This window comes from Jaculus jaculus, chromosome 2 (assembly GCF_020740685.1).
Source record: "Jaculus jaculus isolate mJacJac1 chromosome 2, mJacJac1.mat.Y.cur, whole genome shotgun sequence".
Lineage (NCBI taxonomy): Eukaryota > Metazoa > Chordata > Mammalia > Rodentia > Dipodidae > Jaculus > Jaculus jaculus.
In genome coordinates, this window is record NC_059103.1 from 112,255,456 (window position 1) to 112,276,268 (window position 20,813).

Genomic DNA, 20,813 nt, shown 5'->3' on the forward strand with positions numbered 1-20,813 from the left:
GAGAGAGAGAAGAGAGAGAGAACTATACTACTGTAATTAGAAGCCAGGATGCTGGCTCCCTTTTGTTTTAATGGTGTTTGGATAGTTATCCATATTTTTGCATGAGACAATCATCATGTATAGGTATATCCATTGTGAAGATTAACAATTGACAGTTAGGTATTGGATTTTTGTTGAACTTAAATTCAGAGCAAAGAGCATCCAAAAAGATGTCTGGTAGACTACAGTGACAGATCACTTACCTTAACCCTTTATCTTTTAATTTCTTTCCCAGGTAAAGTAACTGCAGTACAGGCTGGAGAGATGGTTTAGGGGTTAAGGCACTTGCCTGCAAATCCAAAGGACCTCGGTTTGATTCCTCAGGATGCATGTAAAGCAATGCATAAGGTGGCACATATGTCTGGAGTACATTTTCCGCGACTGGAGGCCCTGTCATGCCCATTCTCTCTCTCAAATAAATAAATAATAATGAGATGGGGAGGTAATATGATGGAGAATGGAATTTCAAAGGGGAAAGTGTTGGTGGGGGGAGGGTATTACCATGGGATATTTTTTTATAATCATGGAAAATGTTAATTAAAAAAAAACAAAAAGAAAATGAAAAAGAAAAAAAAATAACTGCAGTAAAAACACGAAGCATCGTGTGCTCCCTGTAGTCCTGTGATGTGTTACAGTATCTACTGAGTGTACATGTGTGTCATGCTGACATGAGACAGAAGCCCCTGGTCATGTAAGGATGCTGCACAAGATGTGTAGAGCCATGTACAGTTCAGCATTATGAGGCTCAACAGATGGAAAACCACCACTGAGGTGCTTAAGGAGAAAATGAGTTAGATTTGATTATAACTCCAAAAGCTAGGAATCCTTTCAAAATATGTATTGGATATTTTTCTTAGGTGAAATAAGGTAAAAATTGAGCAATTAATTTGTTTTTTGAAAATAGTGGAAGTAACCTACAGCTCTCATCCCATGAAACTATTTATAGATATTCAATTTCTTTTAGCTTAAAAAATTCCTACAAAACATCAAAAAAAATATGAGAGACAGACAAATTACTTGAATAAAATTGCAAGATTTGGTACATGGGGTCATTATGGAATTTGCATTAGCTTGCCAGACAAGTATCTGAAACTAGAAAAACAGACCCTGATTTATTAATTCCAATGATCAGTATTTTCTTTCTGCACTTATATTGCAGTGTCAGCGTTAGTCTGTCAAGCTTGCTTCGGTGGGTATTTATTCAGGATTTTTTATAAAAACAGGGAAACAGAGAAGAGGGACGGTGTTAGGCAAGTGACTTCTGCGGTCCAGGCGAGGCTGGAAAGCTTGTTTCTTCCTTTCCCAGGTTAGGAGCATCTCCTGCTGCGTTTGTTTTGACATTTAGCGAGACAGGGAGCACATCTTTTCTCTGGGCTGTGTGCAGAATAGCTGAGGCAGTTGCAAAGCAGAGGGGATTGCATTTCCAAGGGATTCTTGATCCCCGGGTGTTTGTTCTGCTGGAGCGCAGGCTTGCTTTGTGCACCGGCTTCCCTCCCTGGTGCCCAAGCGTCTGATACTGGCTCCCGCACACCCTGCTTCTTACACTGTGCCTGCTGTCCATTTCGCCAGAAAACACAGTAGCTGTAGCCACAGATAGATTTTCTCCCCCCCCGCCCCTCCGCAGCCCCTCCCCAAGCCATCTCTGGGCTTTGACGTCATGTGTGCTCCTTTCAGTTGCCATAGCAACCCCATTCCCCAAGCTCTCTGCGCGTCTCCTCTGGTAGGTTCCACAATGGTACGGGCAGCTTCGCGCTGCACAATGGTTTCCAGGCAGTGAAAGACGGTGATTCAGCAAGCCACTCTTCTTCTTTCGAAAACCTCCCCATCTCTTTTGATTTCTATGGGGCTGGGTGGTGCTCGTTATATGTTTACCTTTTTCTTTCCTTTTTCTTTTATTTTTATAAATTTCCTTTCCTCCTCACCCCTCAGTTCCTAGGGGCTTGAGTGAGTTAAAGATCGGTTCTTCTTGGAAATCACCTGTCTCTCATTATTTTTAAACAATCTCTCCCACCTCCAAAGACTCTCCTCCACATTACAGTTTGGAATGTGCTTAATGAAAACCCAGTAGGGAGGATTTCTGGGGCACACACTGACGGATCAGGATCCTAGTTCTCAGACACGGAATGGTAGGTGGCCGTTTGCTCCTTCGGGGTTCTAGCCTGGGTTTTGGAGGGTGGGTGATGTCTCTTCTGGTGGGGTGGGAGAGAGCCTGGGAGAGTGAGGAGAGACGGGGTGGAGAGTTGGCTAATCAAGCGAACTCTCTGATTCAAGAAGCCACCAGCTTCCCTCTCTGGGCAGAACATTTCTTCTCAGACTTAGACATTCTGACACCTTTCTGTTCGGAGTGAGGAGTGCTAGCGGGTGGGACAAACCATTAATGTGACAAAGGTTTTTTAGTCCAATGCATAGGTATAGAAGAGAGGAGCACACACACGAAAAGGAGAGAGAGAGAAAGAGAGAGAGAGGCTTATTGGAAGTGCTGACCTCAGTTCTATATCTGATAAATGCTACAGCTTCCATAAAACATTAACAAATAGTCATTTATCTTTACTTCCAGACAGATGTTACTTTACATATTTTGGAACATATTATGTAGTTTAGTAAAAGATGGTGTGATAATATATATCAGGGCCCAGGTTATGACATTACTCCTGGAGGCAGTCTGGGGCTAAATTTGGGCTGCAGGGGCCAGGTTAGAGTTAAGAGGAACACTAGCTCTGCCAGTTGGTCACACAGGTAAAGGTCCCTTTAAGAAAGTGATCTCCGAGTCACAGCAAGCAGCAGCTCTCTGTGGCAAGGTTCCCAGTTTTATTTTTTTTGTGTGTGTGTGTGCTAGGATGCTGTGTCCCCTAGAAATGTCAGAGCTCTTTCAGAAAAGAAAAAGAGATCCATCATCAGAAAAGAACATGACAATATATTTGTCAGAATTTATGTGTTTGTGCTTCAGCAGAATAAATATGACTTATTAGAAAATTGCCAAGTAAGTAAGCTTATGAGTATTTTATGAAAAGTATATGTGTGTATATATATATATATATATATACTTTTCATATATATGTATATATAGTTTTATTTTCGCCTCTTACATTTAAATCTAGAGACCAGGATGCTGTTTTTATCCCCTTGTACAGTTAACTTCCAAGGGCACTGCAGTTTGGCTATGGGAAAAGAATGGCTTATCCAGGGCAGAGGGTTCTGAAGCAATCACAAGGTTGTTTTCATAGCCAGCTCTGTCTGTACAACAGCTCTGCCTGCTTCCGCTGGGCTGCCCCTAACTTTCACAGCCACACTGGAAAGAAGCAGGCGCAGTGACATGGGACAGGACACACACGAGAGGGAAGGGCGAAAGGGACTAGGGGTTCCAGGCATTACTGGCTTGATTTCTCCCTCTGTCTTTATGCTGTTACTTGCCAGCTCCAGGAAGAGCTCACAGAATGTGATGAACATATTTAAGATGGTTGCAGTAATGGCTATGCTTCTCGGAGAGGCTGCTGTGCATGTTCTGTCTTAGGTGAGCATGTATGTTGCCAGTGCAGCTAGCGGTGCTGGTGAGTGAATTCACAAGCTCCTAATACACTGGAGCCATTGGATTTTAGGGGCTGCACAGTTTGCATGGAGCAGTTTTGCTGCCTGTGGTATGTATCCTGTTCTCGATCTTGATTGGACCCTTAAAATTGATATAAAGTCTTGGATTAGCTTATGTTAGCTCATGGAGCAGAGGAAATTTTATATCCTTCACAATGGGACCAGATAATCAGATGACAAAGGTTGGGTGACCTTAGCTGTTAGAGTCATCATGATCCTTGCTTGGCATCCCATCCCCTCCGGTTGTCGCAAAGTCTCTTCCATCAGAAGGGCTCCTGTTCTTGCAAAATCTTTGCATTTTCAGTTAAAGAGATTTCTGGTGATGTGTGAGAAATTATATGTTGAGTGGAAAAATCAGTTGCCTCCAGCTCCCTGCTTGTTCACCCCAGAACAGCATCTGGTGCGGGGAGGACTGTGTTTGCCATGCTGGAAGGAGATGTTTATGAACAGATCCCAGAGGGACAGAGTGTGTTCTTGCTGTCATTGTCTGGTACATCTGCGGCAATTAGTGTTTAATGGCTTCACAGTGCATGGTCAAGATGTTTTTCAAGGTGAAGATGAACTGAGAGTTGATCATGGAAGCTTCCAAATATAAGCATTTAAATTTGTGTCAGTGTATATGCTACAGGACTAGCACAAGCAAAAGGGACTTTGTCTAACCTAAGTAATGTAAGAGCCTCCTAGGTTTAAAGTTTTGCCATGGCTTCATGGAAATGAATGTGTTTCTTGGAATATAAGCTTAGTTACAAAGTTTTTCCATCTGAAGGACAAAATATAAAGGCCATTTGATGTTTCTCTTGTTTGTTGAACATTGGCGCAGATATTCTTGCTTCTTGCTCTGGGTTTAACCTTCAGTTGCATTGGTAGATAGCAAATGTGGAGTGGAACTGGTGTGTTCAAATCAAATGATCGCTTGACTGTTGTTTATCACAAAAAATGAGCTTCAATCAAAAGATACTTCTTCCCATTTGCAACAGCAAACACATTGCCATTTTAAATTATTCTTTCATCACCCCTTCTATTTTGCCCTGACTTATTTTTAAAGCTTTTGCTTGGACATTGCGGCGATCATGGTTAAAGGGACACAAAAATGTCCAGCAATGACAAGACTGGATGACAACGCTGCATGCTTGCTGACTACCTCCTTGCTACCAGCTGTGCATTTAATAAACACACCTTCTTCTGAGCACAGGGGACTTGTACCAGAAGTTGGGCCTATGGACTACTGGAAGAGGAGCTTATTGCCAAAGAAGAGCAGAATTCATTTGTTTCTTTAGTGTGTTAAAATTATTTATTGCATTTTGGAATTCTGAGATGAGACACTACTATTGGTTCACATAAAAAAAAAATCAATGATAAAACATAATTTAGAACTGGAGCCTGTGTTTTCAGAAATTTCCCTATCTGTACATCTTACTGAAGTTCTAAATTTTTCAGTAGAGGTTTTTATTTTTTGGCTAGAGCATGTTTTAACCTTGTGAGCAAATGAAGGCAAAGAAGTGAAAATGAACAAAAAAAACCATGTATGTTTAGGATCCTTTTCTTCCCCCTGTATTTAATGTTAGAAGCTTGATTTCTTACTGTGAATCATTGTTAAAAACTCTGTGGAGAACCCTGAATAGAATGAAACTTGTAGGCTTGACAGTAGTTTCAAGAATACTCAGTTTTGGTGAAGGATTTCCTAGTTAATGGGCATTTTGGATCCATAACTAACTATTTTGACCTTTTTTGTTGTTCTTATCCCTCTTGACTGAGCTATGAACCCACAGCCTTATGGGAATTAGGCTTGTAGGAATGAAAATCCAGGTTTTGAATGGAAAAATAAATGACAGGAGGGCCTTTTAGAAATGTTCCTAATCACATCAGTGTGAAAGCCCTGTGTGGTATGCAGGGGGGAGGTAAGGCCTTCGTACAGAGCATCTAGGCATTGGTAGAGCTGCCTGCACAGTAAGAACTGGGTTTCACTACTTCTTTGCCCACCTCCTCTCCCTCCTCCCTGCTCTCGTAGTTGCCCTCCTCCTCTTGTGAGTGTGTATATGTGTGTTTGTTTATTTGTGGATAGGAAAATAAAATAAAAACATCTTTGACTTAAAACACTAGAAATTCATGATGGTTAGTTCTTAGAGAAGGAAAAATGTCTTCTGGTTATTGCCTGGTTACTCCAGGTGCTTCCCAAACATAGGATTATTTTTTAAAAAATATTCTATTTTTATTTATTTATTTGGGAGAGAGATACAGGAATAGGCAGGGGGAGAGAGAGAAAGAGAGAGAGAGAGAGAGAGAGAGAGAGAGAGAGAGAGGGAGAGAGAGAGGGACAGGGAGAGGGAGGGAGAGAGATAGGGAGAGAATGGGTGAGCCAGGGCCTCCAGCCACTGCAAACAAACTCCAGATGCATGTGCCCCCATGTGCATTTGGTTTACATGGGTCCTGGGGAGTTGATCCTGGGTCCTTTGGCTTGGCAGGCAAATGGCTTAACTGCTAAGCCATTTCTCCAGCCCAAACATAGGATTCTTAAAGTCATTGTCTTCCTGTATGTTGGAAACAGGACCTGACACCACTGACAAAGGAGGAAAGCACTTAGATCTGTTTGTTTGGCAACCTTCCTTCAACGTCTGTACCATCACACCCATTATCACACAAACAATGACTGCCTAGGCCTGTGCCACATGTATTACAACATCTGTCAGGAACTTTATCTGTCTGACACATAGTAGGCCCACAGCAATGATTATTGAATGACTGTCTTCACATATAGTGTTCTTTGCTGAGTGCTGTGGGTGGAAGATAGTGGGATTGTAACAAAGTTTCTGTCATTTGGAGTCTATAGTCATGTGGGAATGTTAAACAATAATGAAAGTGGAGTGTGATTATGAACCAACTTCAGTGGTTTTGCAGTAGTACTTTATGGAGAAGGAAATTCATCTCTGAAATAGTGGAAGATGACAGTGGAGGCCCAACTGGGATTGTGGAGGGGCTATGAGAGTGGCAGGAGGGAGGTATTCCAGGCAGTCGTGTGAGCCCTTGGCCATGAGTGAGATTCTTATTTGGGTTAGCAAGGAGGATTGTTTTCAGCCTGGTGACCATATTTTCTCAGGTACAATGCCAAACTTGTGGTTTGATAATGGGTAGCAAATTAGAAATTGGTACAGTTCTCGAGAATGCTGAGGATAACAGGCAATGAGGAAGAAAAGGTAGATTTGTAACTAGATCAGCTTTTAGAAAAACATACACGCCTCTTTCTATTTTTAGATCATCATCAATTTAGTTTTAGTTTTACACTTGTACCTAGAGCTCACTGATGTGGCTGGACTAGCCAGTCAGCAGGTCCCAGGATCCTTCTAACTCTGCCCCCCGCCCCCCCAGTGCTGGGATCACAGATGTCCTCCACCATGATCAGCTTTTGTGTTGATGTTGAGATCTGAACTCAGGTCCTCACATTTGTGCAGCAAACACTACCTACTGAGCCATCTCTCCACCTAAGTCTCATTTTTACTTTACGACCTTCATAAGCTTTCTAGCCTTCTTCTCCTTTCATTAGAAATAACCCTTTGCTCCAAAGAATTCTCATGTGAAAAGAAAAATGTATAAAATATATACATGAAGCTATCCTAGTTGAGGCTGAATGGATGTATTTAGTACAAAACTAAAGCTTGTAGTTACAAAAATGGATTATCATACCAACTCATATAACTATTAATTGGCTTTTATGTTCACGTTAAAAATATAAGGGCTAGAGAGATGGCTCAGTGGATAAAGGCACTTACTTACAAAGCTTGAGATGGTCTGGGTCTGATTCCCCAGTGCCACCATAGAACCAGATGCACAAAGTGGTGCATGAATCTGCAGTTCATTTGCAGTGGCAGGATGCCTTGGCACACTCATTCTCTCTCCTCTCTCTGTCTGCCTTTTTCTGTCTGTCTTTTTGTCTCTCAAATAAAAATATATAAATAAAAACAAAGCAACAACAAAAACATAGCTAGCTGTTTTGGTAGTGGGAACACCAAGGTTCTTTTGCTTTCAACTAATTCTGAACACAGGTAACTTTAAGATGACTATGTCCTCTCCTTGTTCCCTACCACCTGAAAAATAATTGTCTTACTGTATTTGATGTCAGTCTTTTAGTCTTACATATGCAGGTTAAATTTCCTGTGACATTTAATCTTTAGACTTCTTGCTTTGTTCTGATTCTAGGCTAGCGTGAGAAACACCAACAGCACGACCATCTCAAACCTTGGTTATGGCAACTCACACAAGATGCTATTGAATTAGAACCATTTCCTGTAGATGAGAAACCATACAAGCAGTGGTGAGTCAAAAATCTAAAACTATTTCTTAGCAGGAAATGTATGATCTACATAACCAATTCACATATTGCATCTGGCTTGGAATATGGAGCTGAAGAAATGCTACTCTAAATAAGGTAACCTAAATGAAAATCAATGGAAAAGAAGGTTTGATTAATGGTGTGGTACTGCTAATACCACACATAGTCCTGTGGGGTATTCTGTTACACCATAGTATCATCCCTTCAGACCATGCCATAGGATGGATGAGCTTCTATTAATAGTATCAAATGGTAGAGTAACAATCATTTTTATGTGACTTTTAAATTTTTCAGTACAATATTATAATTTATAGTTTAAAACTACTTTAAAGGAAAAATGGCTCTGAACTAAGTTGTAATGCTCAGTTCCTTTCAGAAATACAAATATACACACACACAACGTTGATGTCTTCAGTTAAAAGAAATAACAGATGCTATATTATAATTTTTTAAAACTAAACTTATGGACATTTTAGCATATAAATCTTTATAATTAGAAAAAATAACATTAAAATATACCTACTTGCTATGACTAGTTGGTATAGTTTGTAAATGTATTATTTTATTCAAAAAAGTCAAAGCTAAGTGGCTCATGCCTATGATAGCAGCACTCAGAAGGCTGCTGTAGGAGGATCATTTTGAGTTCAAGGCCAACCTGGGCTACATAAAGTGAGTTCCAGTTTAGTATGGACTATTGTGAGACCCTGTCTCAAGAAACAGGGGAAGAACACATCTTGTTGCTTCACAGTCACCAAAGTAATGATCAATTGACTCCTGTAGGGATGAATGAGTTACAATCTGTCACACAACAACTTTGAGAAATAGAATGTGTGAGTAGTGTTTGTAAGAGTCCAAAAGAAGTGGTTTTGAGCCAGTGATCAATATCTCTTTCATTTGCCTAGTAGTTTAAGTAACTCTGTAAGGTAGACTGTCCTGTGAATTAATGTGTAGCTTATAGCTGCAGAAATCTGATGAATTTAATTCTATAGACACATTATGATTGTTAAAATCTTTCTACACAAATATGCTAAAAATACAGATCTAATATTCATCATTACACTGTGCTTTATCAAAAATATATTTAGTATCATATATAAGTACCAATAATCAACCATGTTTATGGTCTTATATGGCTGAACATAATATGTTGTTATATGTTACTGCCAATCATGTAGAAGACATATGTTGAACGCATGCTAAGCATTTATTCATTAAGAAAAACATTTAGTGAGAATCTGTGATGCAGATAACATGATTGACTTGTGGAATAGATGCAAGTTCAGTCTTAAAGCACATGGCTGTTTAAAGAATGTGGCACTTATAAAATAAATATGTCATTAACAGGGAAGATAATTCTAAAGAGTGTATACTTGCATAATCATAGAGGTAGCCTTAGATATGTTGCAAATGAAAGTGCAAAGAGGAGACTCTAGCAAAGATGTGGTGAGAATTAGTCAAGCAGACTTTACAAAAGTAGTATCTTAGTGGACTAAATACAGTAAGAAGTTATCCAGAGGACAGGAACAGTGAACAGAGTGGCAGCAATTTGTAGCAGACAACAAACTTGCAAGAGTGATGTGTTGAGGTACTAGCTTGCAAGAGTGATCGTTTGGGGTACTAGCTTGCAAGAGTTATGGTTTGGAGTACTAGTTTGTAAGAGTGATGGATTGGGGTACTAACTTGCAAGTATGATAATTTGGGGTATCAGCTTGTGAGAGTGATGGTTTGAGTAATAGCTTAAAGGAGTGATGGTTTGGGTACTAGTTTGCAAGAATGATGGCTTGGGTACCAGGATGAGAGAGAGTGATGGTTTGGGATACTAGCTTGTGGGAGTGATGGTTTGGGGTACTAGCTTGTGAAGGTGATGGTTTGGGATACTAGCTTGTGGGAGTGATGGTTTGGGGTACTAGCTTGCAAGAGTGATGGTTTGGGTACTAGCTTGTGAAGGTGATGGTTTGGATATTAGCTGGCAGGATTGATGGCTTGGGTACTAGTTAGAGAGTGATAGCTTGGGTACTAGTTTGCAAGAATCATGGTTTGGGTACTAGCTTATAGGTGTGATGGTTTGGGGTATTAGCTTGAAAGAGTTATGGTCTGGGTACTAGCTTGCAAGGGTGATGGCTTGGGGTACTAGTTTACATGAGTGATGGTTTGGGTACTACTTTACATGAGTGATGGTTTGAGTACTACTTTACATGAGTGATGGTTTGGGTACTAACCCACCCTTTTTCTATGCTGGAGTGTCAGTCGTGGTGGCAGTGATGAAGCTGAGGCTGGGCCCAGGAGGTGAATCATGAAAGGTTTTCTAGAAAAAGCTAAGGGTTTAGATTTTATTCCAAGGTGAAGATTTTGCAAGGTTTGGAAGATTTTAAGATTATAAGTATGAGAGTGGAAGGATGGATTTATTTTTAAATGTGAAATGTCCTCATGGAAGAGTGAATCAAACACATAAAAGGTAAGGCACAGATAGAAGTCATGCTCATGGAGTACTTGCTTCATGAGGTAGACTCTCAGAAAGCCCTCTGTGTGCCCCATTCACATCACATACTTTCTTCCCCCACCAGAAGTAACACTAACTACTGCTTGCCTATCTGTCACACTCAATTCTCCTGTCTTTCTTTGTAGGATTTCTATTGATGTAATACTATACTATACGTTTCAGTCTTCTACTTTATTCTACATGTTTGCAATCATACTCATTCTTAATCACTTGGTTATTGTGTTAATCATCAAGATGTTCTTCTATGTTTATGCATGTAGTTTATCCTATAAATTGTTTCATAGCATTCTGCATTAGGGATCCTTCTACTGTTGTTGGGCAATCAGGCTGTATCTACATTCTGTTGCACACATGTAAGAGCTTTTATAGTATAGATATCAAGAAAAGAAATTGCTAAGTTTTGAGGTAAGTACATCTTTAATTTAACAAAAATCGTTCCAAGCTATTTTTTCCCAGTTGGGTGCATTGATTTGCACTCACGGAAGTAGTATGGAAGAACTGCCTCCCCTGTACTTGATTTACAAGTTCCTGGATTTTTCTAATCAGGTGGATACATAATTATACTCAGAAAAGCATTAATTTATACTTTCTGATTACTAATGAAGAACATCTTTTAATTATTTTTATTTAGCCATTTGATTTTTCTCTTTTGTGAAGTGTCTGCTTAAATTTCTTTGAGATTTATCTTCCAAACTTCTAAAGTTGTTGAGTTTTTACTCTGTCATGCATGGGCTCTATGCTAAACACTTTGTAGTCATCAACCTTTAACCATCCCTATGATTATATATAGGTAACGGGACTTGGCGTTGGACAGTTAAGTAACTTGCCCTCAGTTACATAGGTCAGAAAAGTGGCCTTCCCATCTGATCCTAAGTCTCTCTGGCCCTAGAACTCTTCTCTCGCACACAGGGGGATTAGCTTGAAGCAAGAGAGAGCAGTAAAGATGCTCAATGGGAGTCTGGCTCAGCATTTGTGAGGACATAAACTAAAGAGCTGCTGTAGTGCATGTACACCAAGCATGTAACCTGGGTAATGGATGCAGTGGGTTAAAAAAAATGGATGGGGCTGGAGAGATGGCTTAGTCGTTAAAAGTGCCTGAATGCAAAGCCTGAAAGCCTGATGGCCTAGTTTGAATTCCCAAGTACCCACATAAAGCCAGATGCACAAAGTGGTACATATGTCTGGAATTCATTTGCAGAAGCAGGAGGTCCTGGCACACCTATAGTCACTCTCTTTCTGTCTGCCTCTTTCTCTATGTCTCAATAAAATGAATAAATGAATAAATGAATGAATGAATAAACAAACAAACAAACAAACAAATAAGGTAGAGGACCAAAAAATCCTAAGTTTTGATATATGTTGGCTAAGGAGACTCAGTATAATTATATATGCTATACTTATAGTCTTGATGCTGTGGAAGCCACTATGAGCAGATTTTATGATTCCTTCAATAAGAAATAAATTTAGTCTATAAGTTCATACACTTTAGGCTGTAAAGAGGCCACAGTGTTTATTTGGGTCAACTCTTTACTTTTTAAAGATGTGGTACCAGCTGCTAAAAGAGAAGAAGTGGCTCATCCAGGCTCACATGTTAGTAAGTGTCGGGCTAAGAATAGTCACTATGGGTTGGGGAGATCGTTCAATGGATAAAGCACTTGCCATGCAAACATTATGACCCTAGTCCTTGTTGGCTAAAAGAAGAATGAGAAAGACATAGGTATATAGAAAGACAGAAAGAAAGGCTGGAAAAGGAGGGGGGAACCCACAAAGACATTTTCATAAAGAAATAACAAGGTTAAAGGCATCACAAAATGTAACTTTGATATAATCTGGAAGAGAATCCACACTCTCACTTAAGTAGGCGAAGTAAGTAATATCCTAAATTAGTTGCCAAATTTCTCACAAGAAAAGATTAGCTAAATTTCTTATTTAAAAACATTGTTTTTGTTTGTTCAGTTACAATAAAATTAGTTTTACCTTCTTAAACAAACATGATGCTATTCCTTTTACTATTTGGAGTCCACTGGGAATATTGTGTTCAGCTTGGAGTCTCTTCTACTAGAAGGGACATTTACAAGAGAAAGAGAGCCCTAAAATGGGAATGAGGATGGGGAAGATACAGAAATTATGTCTCATGATGTACCTTAAACAGAAACCAGCAAGGAGAAATGAGAGGCACAGGGGAGGAGGTGAGAAAGCAGTTGCTTTAAAATACTTTTGAGGGCTTTCATATGGAAAATCTGTATAAGATATAGAATCACTTGGAAGTTGGGAAGGGAGAAAAAAGATCAGGGAATAAATAGTAGGTTTTATACATGGGAGAACTTCATAATTATTAGAGCTGTCTATGAGTGTTATGAAAAGTAGTAAACCATTTGAACCTATAGGGCCTTAGCTATCTTCACAGTTCAATGGAGTATGAGGAGCTGTTGGAAATGCTGCTTTGTATGGGAGTTTGAAGTAAGTGACCTCTAACATCTAAGACTCCTATGATGAATGGATAAGATTATAACAATGAACTAGGATGGGGGCAAACCTTTATTGAATGAGTGCTTCATGCCAAGGCCTGTTTAAAGCACTTTACTTGTGCTAATACTCAGTCTCCGCAGAAAACCTTTGTCAAACCATGATAGGGCATAAAGGATTTAGTGACTTGGCCCAGGTCATGAAGCTTGGGGTAGTAGAGCCTAGGAATTTCTACTTCAAACCACATGAATTTAAAAAATTAGTTTTGTTTTATTTATGAGAGAGAGAGAGAGAGAGAGAGAGAGAGAGAGAGAGAGAGAGAGAGAAAGAGAGAGAGAGAGAGAGAGAGGAAGTGAGAGAATGGGCATGCTAGGGCTTCTAGCCCTGCAAACTCCAGATGCATGCACCACCTTGTACATCTAGCTTACATGGGTCCTGGGGAATCGAACCTAGGTCCTTTGGCTTTGCAGGCAAGCACCTTAACCATTAAGTCATCTCTCCAGCCCCACATCCATTTTTATTACTATGCCTTATCCTTCTTTTAAAAATATTTTATTTTTATTTTTATTTATTTTAGAATGAGAGAAAGAGTGAAAGGAGACAGAGAGAGAGAATGGGTATGCAAGGGTTCCCAGCTGCAGCACATGAACCCCAGACGAATGTGCCACCTTTTGCATTTGACTTACATGTGTCCTGGGGAATCTAACATAGGTCCTTTTGATTTGCAGAAAGCGCCTTAACTGCTAAGCCATCTCTCTAGCCCAGTCTTATCCTTCTTAGCATTAAAGGTGACAGTTGGACAGGAATGGTTTGAATCCTGGGTAAAAGTAAGGGCAAAAATTCCAGAGAACAGTAACAGCATAATTGAAGTGAAAAGAGATAGAAATCAACATCATAGGTTTATGAAACAAAATACCTTACAAGTGAGATAAGAGATTATTTTGAAATTTGTCACTCTAGGGTGCTGTTGAGTGACTGCCAATAGCTAACAAGCTGGAGAAGCAAATTCTTAGGACTATTTCACTTGGAAAACGAATACAAGTATTATTTAACTATGGCCTGGATACTTGTGGCTCCCTGCCACATTTATATGTTGAATCCTAACTCCCGAGTTGATGGTATTAGGAGATAGGATCTTTGGGATGTGGTTTGGTCATAAGGGTAGAGCCTCATGATTAGAAATAAATGCCCTTAGTAGAGGCAATGCCAGAGAAGTACATATTGTTTTTCATCGTGCGAGGGTACAGAGATACTGACTATGGATTCTTTGATCTTGGACTTCTCAGCCTCCAGAGAAGTCATAAACAGCATGTTGCTATTTATAATTTTCCCAGGTTATATTATTTTGTTGTAGCAGTCCAAATGGACTAAGATTTTCTATCATTTTGAAGGCTTTTTCTTCTCAGACTGATAGACCTCAGGTTATGTGGCTCTAAGGACATGGGCTCAGAGCCTCACCATGAGAGAATTTTGCTTTGAACCACATACGTTGTTATTACTGTGTCTTATCATTTTTAGCATTAAAGGTGACAGTTGGACCAGAATGGTTTGAATCCTAGGTAAAAGGAAGGACGAGAATTCCAAGGAACAGTAACAACATAAGTCATCTAGCACTGGATCAAGAAGATAGATTTAATGATTTTCATTAGAAGTTGGAGTTTCTCCATATCTTATTTGGAGAGTGGTTTAGTGTCTCCAAAACTTTTTTTAAAATTATTTATTTATTTATTTGAGAGCGACAGAGAGAGAGAGAGAGAGAGAGAGAGAGAGAGAGGGAGAGAATGGGCACGGCAGGGCCTCCAGCCACTGCAAACAAACTCCAGACGCATGCACCCCCTTGTGCATCTGGCTAACGTGGGTCCTGGGGAATCAAGCCTTGAACCGGGCTCCTTAGGCGTCACAGGCAAGCACTTTACTGCTAAGCCATCTCTCCAGCCCTCCAAAACTTTTTATCATCTCTCAGGGTTTATCTAAAGAATTCTCTGTGTTTTGATAACCAGCACCAGAGGACCTGCCATTAAAACCAAAGCATGAGATTTTAGTGAGAATTTAGTTAACATAAGACATGTTTTCAGGTTAGGTTTGCTGGGAAACTGAGTCTACATTTTAATACTATCACATATAAAATTGTGCTACTTGTAGTGAAGATAACCGGAAATTATGTATGCAAGAAAATTCAAAGTTACTTCTCTTTGTGAGTGGGAAGGCTTGGTTTCTGGGCATCTTAAATTCTGTGGCGCAATTATAAATTCCTTTAGAATTCCTTTAGTGTACAATTATAAATTATAAATTATATATAGAATTCCTTTAGTGTACAACCTTGGCAATGTTGTTTTCAGAAAAATCACTGGTAAATTTTAAAAATCAATGTAATTCTCATTTGGAGTTCAGTTTATCTGTAGATGTGTGTATATGTGGTATGTTATTGTACCATTCTACTACTCTCAAAAAATTGAATAAAATATCTTATTAAAGCACTCTGTAATGTGCTGGGGAGATAGCCTGCCAGCCTAGGTTCAATTTCATAGTACCTACATAAAGCCAGGTGCACAAAGTGGCATGTGCCTCTGGAGTTCATTTGCAGTGGCAAGAGGCCCTGGCATGTACATATTCTGTCTCTCTCTCACTCTTGCTTTGCTCACAAATAAATAAAAATATTTTTTAAAAAGCAAAACTGTGTAATACTAGCTAGGAAATAATTTAAGCTATTTTCAATTTTGAGTACCAGCAAATATATCATTTCATGTGTTTATTGACTATACTTTTACACATATTAGTTCAAGTTGACCACATGAAGTTTCGTGTTCAGTAGGATCTCATCTGGTGAACTTATTTTCTAGCCATGCTCTTGTGTGTAGATATATTATTGTGCATTATAACTGGATCAAAACATGCTTATTCCCAATCATTTCTGCTTCTGGACTTATGTGTGAAGTACCTGTTTACCTTTTTAGTTGAAGAAGTCAACATTTTCTATAAAAATAGACCCACCGTGGAGGAAATTGATGGCTTGCTTACCTATAATTTGAGTTAAGGAGTGACTTGATGGTCAGAGATTTGACCTCATATACACCCACACCTGAATAAATGGCTATACTGCATTAAAGTGGCAGGACAGGGGCTGGAGAGATGGCTTAGTTGTTAAGGTGCTTGCCTGTGAAGCCTAAGGACCCATGTTCCATTCTCCAGGTCCTATGTAAGCCAGATGCACAAGGGGGCATATATGTCTGGAGTTCATTTGCAGTGGCTAGAGGCCCTGATGTGCCCATTCTCTCTCTCTCTCTTTCTCTCCCTCTCTCTGTTTCTAATAATTGAATAAAAATTAAAAAAAATTAAAGTGGAAGGGCACCAAAAGAATGGTATGTATAGAAAATATTTTAACATGGGAAGAATATCTACTCTGGTCTGGAAAGAGAGTTTTGTAAGTGTTTGGCAGATTATTTAAAGTTTTTTAATGTATTCTCTGGAAAAGAAAGGGGTCTTGGTGCCAACTTCTCATCCTAGCTCAAGTGTGAGTTAGTATTCTCCTAAGCAAGTCCAAGCTTAGCTGAGCTACAATTGTGAATGATGGAGTAATAGGTTATCTTTAAGATTTTTAAAATGAAAAACTACTAGGAATAAAATTCACAGATTGAGTTAAAAACCTAAAATGATGCCTACAAGGCCAGCCCCAGGTGGGTACAAAGGTGAGATATCTGTGGTGTGGTGTTAAAGAGGCTCTGTGATGTTGGGCAGCAGCTGATGCGAAGCTAAAAAGGGGAGGGCAGGGCAGGTGCAGGCTTGGAAGGTTCTCAAAGATGGATTCTATAATATGTAATTTTTCTTTACATTTGCCCTTTTGTTGTATTTACTTAATTTTGTTGATCCATAAGTACTCTAAACTATATGACATTTTAGTTATAAGAAGTCTTTCTAATTGGGAATTCATTTATAAGAATGGTAGATGAGGCATAGCCAACGAAATAACTGCGCCCACATTCCAAGTCTGCAGTTTTCTTTATCTTAACATTATCTTTTGCCATGACAGGATTAGAATGCAATGTTTGTTTAGTGACTCACTTGTGAAATTGACTTTTTAACATTTGCCATTAGCAAACATGATTTCTAATTTGCACTGGGATTTATCAACATATCAAATAAAACTATTGACATCTTAGTCTCTTTAGGTACAGTATCAATGCAACACATTTGCATGAAGATGAGTGATACTTCCAATGAGTAAATTACTAAGGGGGTGTCTTTGAAGAAGGCATGAGCTTCTTTCTTCCTTCCCCAGTCTCCGCCCCCCCCCCCCTTTGTCACATATGGATGCTAGATGTTGTAGTAACAAAGATAAATTCAACTCTGGTTGCTCATGTTAGGAAGCTCATGAGAAGTAAGGAAGCTAACTGGAGGATGTGAGGGTGAAGAACGACGCTGGGGGATTTGTAATTAAATGAATCTCATATGTACATGGGGTATGTTATTCAACAGTGGTCAAGGGTAGGGAATAGTGCAATTATAAATGACTCAACATCTACTGAGGAATTTTTCAAATGGGGCTCTGCCGAGGGTCATGAGGTCTGTGCTTATCTAAGCAGTGTGGCAGCTCCCAAACATTCAGGTCTAGTCACAATCTTGAAAACTATTGGCAAAACTGAAGAACATGTGATGATTACCATGTCAGGTAGCAAAAACAAACTGAAAACTGTTTATGTAATTCTTTTAAAAAGAGGTAGTGTTATCTTTCATAAGAGATAATTTTTAAGATGTTAAAATATTTTAGTAACAAAATATCCTTGTTTTATATTGTATTTATGTTAAAAAATATTTTGTTTATTTGAGAGAGAGAGAGAGAGAGAGAGAGAGAGAGAGAGAGAGAGAGAGGCAGATAGCGACAGAGAGACACACAGAGAGAATGGACACACAAGGACCTCTAGCCACTGCAAATGAACTTCAGATACATGTGCCACCTTATGCATCTGGTTCATGTGGGTACTTGGGTACTGGAGAATTGAATCTGGGTCCTTAGGCTTTGCTAGCAATTACCTTAACTGCTAACCCATCTCTTCAGCCCCTCATTTTTCATTTTTGGAAATCCATTTAATGGCTGGTTTAGCAAAAAACAGCTGTGTTCTTTTGTTTACTTCTTCCTCCAATCTGTTGGCATCATGTCACCATGCACACATGCTGCCTATGGAAGGGAAGGGCACACTTGTGAGAGAATGAGCATGACAATAGGAAGCCATGTCCTCTCATGGTTGGGGTTAGTTCTGAGTAATTTAGGTCACCCATAAAAGTATTTTGGAATACTTAGGAGTGTGTGAAGTATACCTTAAAACTACCACTAAGAAGCAGAGGTAGGAGGATGGCTGTGTGTTCAAGGCCACTCTGAGACCATGTAGTGACTGTCAGGTCAGTCTGGGCTAGAGTGAGACCCTACCTCAAAAAACAAAAACAAAACACAAAACAAAACAACACAACACAATACAGAAAAGTACATGCTGCATGCATGAATTGATGTATCTTTTCTACATCTGAAATGGTACTACCACATACAACACTTGTGAAAACTGCAATGTATGAGGAAGCATGGCAGACTCGAGGCTCAACATGGGCAGATCTGTTTCTCACGTTCATCCATCATGCATGAGGCCCAACTGTACACGAGTCTCAACAATAGAACAACTCTTTGAAGAAAACAGATGTTTATTAGTCACCTTAAGCCCAGGAAGGAGCCCGACCCTTTCCTCTTTCTCTTTTCATGAATGCTTGCTTTTGCTATGATGTGTTACCATAGTCCCAAAGTAGCCAAGCCTACCGACAATGGACTGAAACTCTTGACGCTGAGATGAGCGAACCTTTCTCTTTATAAGTGATGGTCTCAGACATGGGTTATAGTACTAGATGGCTAACACTTTTTGTTAGTCAATGTTAAAGTAAGAAAGGCAATTTCTGAAAGAGGCAAGAGAATGTGCGTGGAGCAGAGTGTGTTTGGAGTTGAGGAGCCTGGGCTGTATGTGCAGGGAGGAGATGGCCATCAGTGTCATAGCTGGGATGATAGGCTGGTGCAGAGAGGGACAAAAGCAGCAAAGTGATCAGTCACAAGGAGGAAGATAGTAGCCAGCCTATCGCAGTATAAAGTCTGTGGAGAGGGATCCAGCCTCCGTGTTTCAGATAATTCAGAATAGGAAGCTGTAAGTGAGATATAGGATCCAGGCGAGGGAACCCTGGCTTTCTTTATGGTTTTCTTTTGGGGCTTGGCCACACATGTATTCAGCAGTTGTGCTCAGGTCCTCAGGTTTTGGTCTCTCCACAAGTACAGAGTGAAAATGGATTGCTTGCCCATTTCTCTCAGTCTGTAACGATTAATGAGCTCTTTGAGGGAAAAGTGCTTTATTAATCTAAGCCATCAATAATAAAAATGACAATGTTTGCCAGGTGCTTTTGCTCCTATGATCAAGGCTGTTGTATAAACATGAAATACTGCCTGGGACTATTGTCACTGTTAATAATGGTAAAGTCATTACCACAAAATGCCTACACAGCAAATCTATTTTTAGTCAATTCCAAGGAGGGAGGATGAAGCCATGCATGGGAGTCCATTCTGCTCTGTTTATTATGAATCTTCCTTGTCATCAACTATTGTGCTGGTTTGTAAAGAAGTCATTCTAATAGTATTTAAGTTTCATTGTATCTACTTATTGCTGTCACTCTATTCTGGTCTGGTGTTCCATCACTACCAGCGACATCACTGCTCTGACATTTTTCCTGAAGAGGAGGTGGGACAACGTTCTCTGCATCCAGCACTTGTGCCAGTATTCTTGTCACTTTGAGTTAGGACCATTTATTTAACCCTCAGCATACAGTATGCTGAGGCCTATTTAAAAAAATTATTTGAGGGGAGAGAGATAGAGATAGAGATAGAGATAGAGAGAGAGAGAGAGAGAGAGAGAGAGAGAGAGAGAGAGAGAGAATGGGCACATTAGGGAATCTTGCTGCTGCAAATAAACTCCAGACACATGGACCACTTTGTGCACCAGGATTTATGTGGGTCTTGGAGAATTTGAACTCGGGTCATCAGGCTTTACAAACAAGATTCTTTAAGAGCTGAGCTATCTCTTCAGCCCACTTGCTTAGGTTTTCATTGAAGTCCTAATACTTGAATAACTTCTTAAGCTTCTGGTTCCTCATCTGCAGATGACTGTAATCATGCTGCTGCTCTCTAAAGGTTATTGCAAGGATAATGATTGCAAAGCACCCACCGTCGGGCGCTCTGTAATGCTGGTCTTTTTGCTTTGCTTTGCTTTTTGTGGAGATCAGTTTTCATTACCATGATCATAGTGCTCTCTTCCTTTCCCAGAGTCCTTTTTCATTGAGCATAGATTCAGTAGTCATTTGTCAAGAGTCAACTCATGACCACAAGATTGACCAGCAACCTTTCTTTAGCTCAAGTGTCATTCTGAAGAATGCACAAAAGTATCTAAATATTTTATATTGCCTCCTTATATATTATTAGTGGGGCTTTCTTTTGCCTCAGGAAATTAAGTACTTAATTCTGTTTTAAATATAAGGGATACAGTAATTTTGTTCTTGCCATTGGCAGATATTGCTCCCTATGGCACATGGCTGTCTTCTCCCACAATTGCTTTATAAAGGACATTTGCTGGGCATCTTCCCTTCTTTTTTTTTTTTTGATGTGTTTCTTACTGAGATCTTTAATCTATGAACATGCTGTAATTTGCCTGTGTTCCCATCCCATTATCCTGTTAGCCTCTTTTGTTCTTTCCTTCCCACCCCTATCCCATTTGAGGACCCTCCTCTTTCAAGGTAGTCCTTCCTCTGTTTTGTTGCTCATTTCTTTTGTCTTCATCTGTCTTACATGTCAAAATATTGTTGAGCTCAGAACAGTGCAGGTTT

General features: G+C 39.7%; 1 protein-coding gene across 7 annotated transcripts in view; it reads left to right on the forward strand.

Moving 5' to 3' along the window:
• Positions 1-1,742: 1,742 nt before the first annotated feature.
• Positions 1,743-20,813, forward strand: part of Mapk10 (mitogen-activated protein kinase 10) — a 302,698-nt gene continuing 283,627 nt past the window's right edge. For 2 of the 7 annotated variants that reach the window (XM_004661594.2, XM_004661591.2), the window contains exons 1-2: positions 1,745-2,165; positions 7,816-7,930. The gene's annotated coding sequence lies outside the window, so the exon portion shown is untranslated. Of the gene's footprint in view, positions 2,166-3,000; positions 3,020-3,549; positions 3,675-7,815; positions 7,931-20,813 lie in introns of those variants that run through there. The other 5 variants (XM_004661593.3, XM_045143418.1, XM_004661592.2 and 2 more) reach the window with 4 other exon arrangements.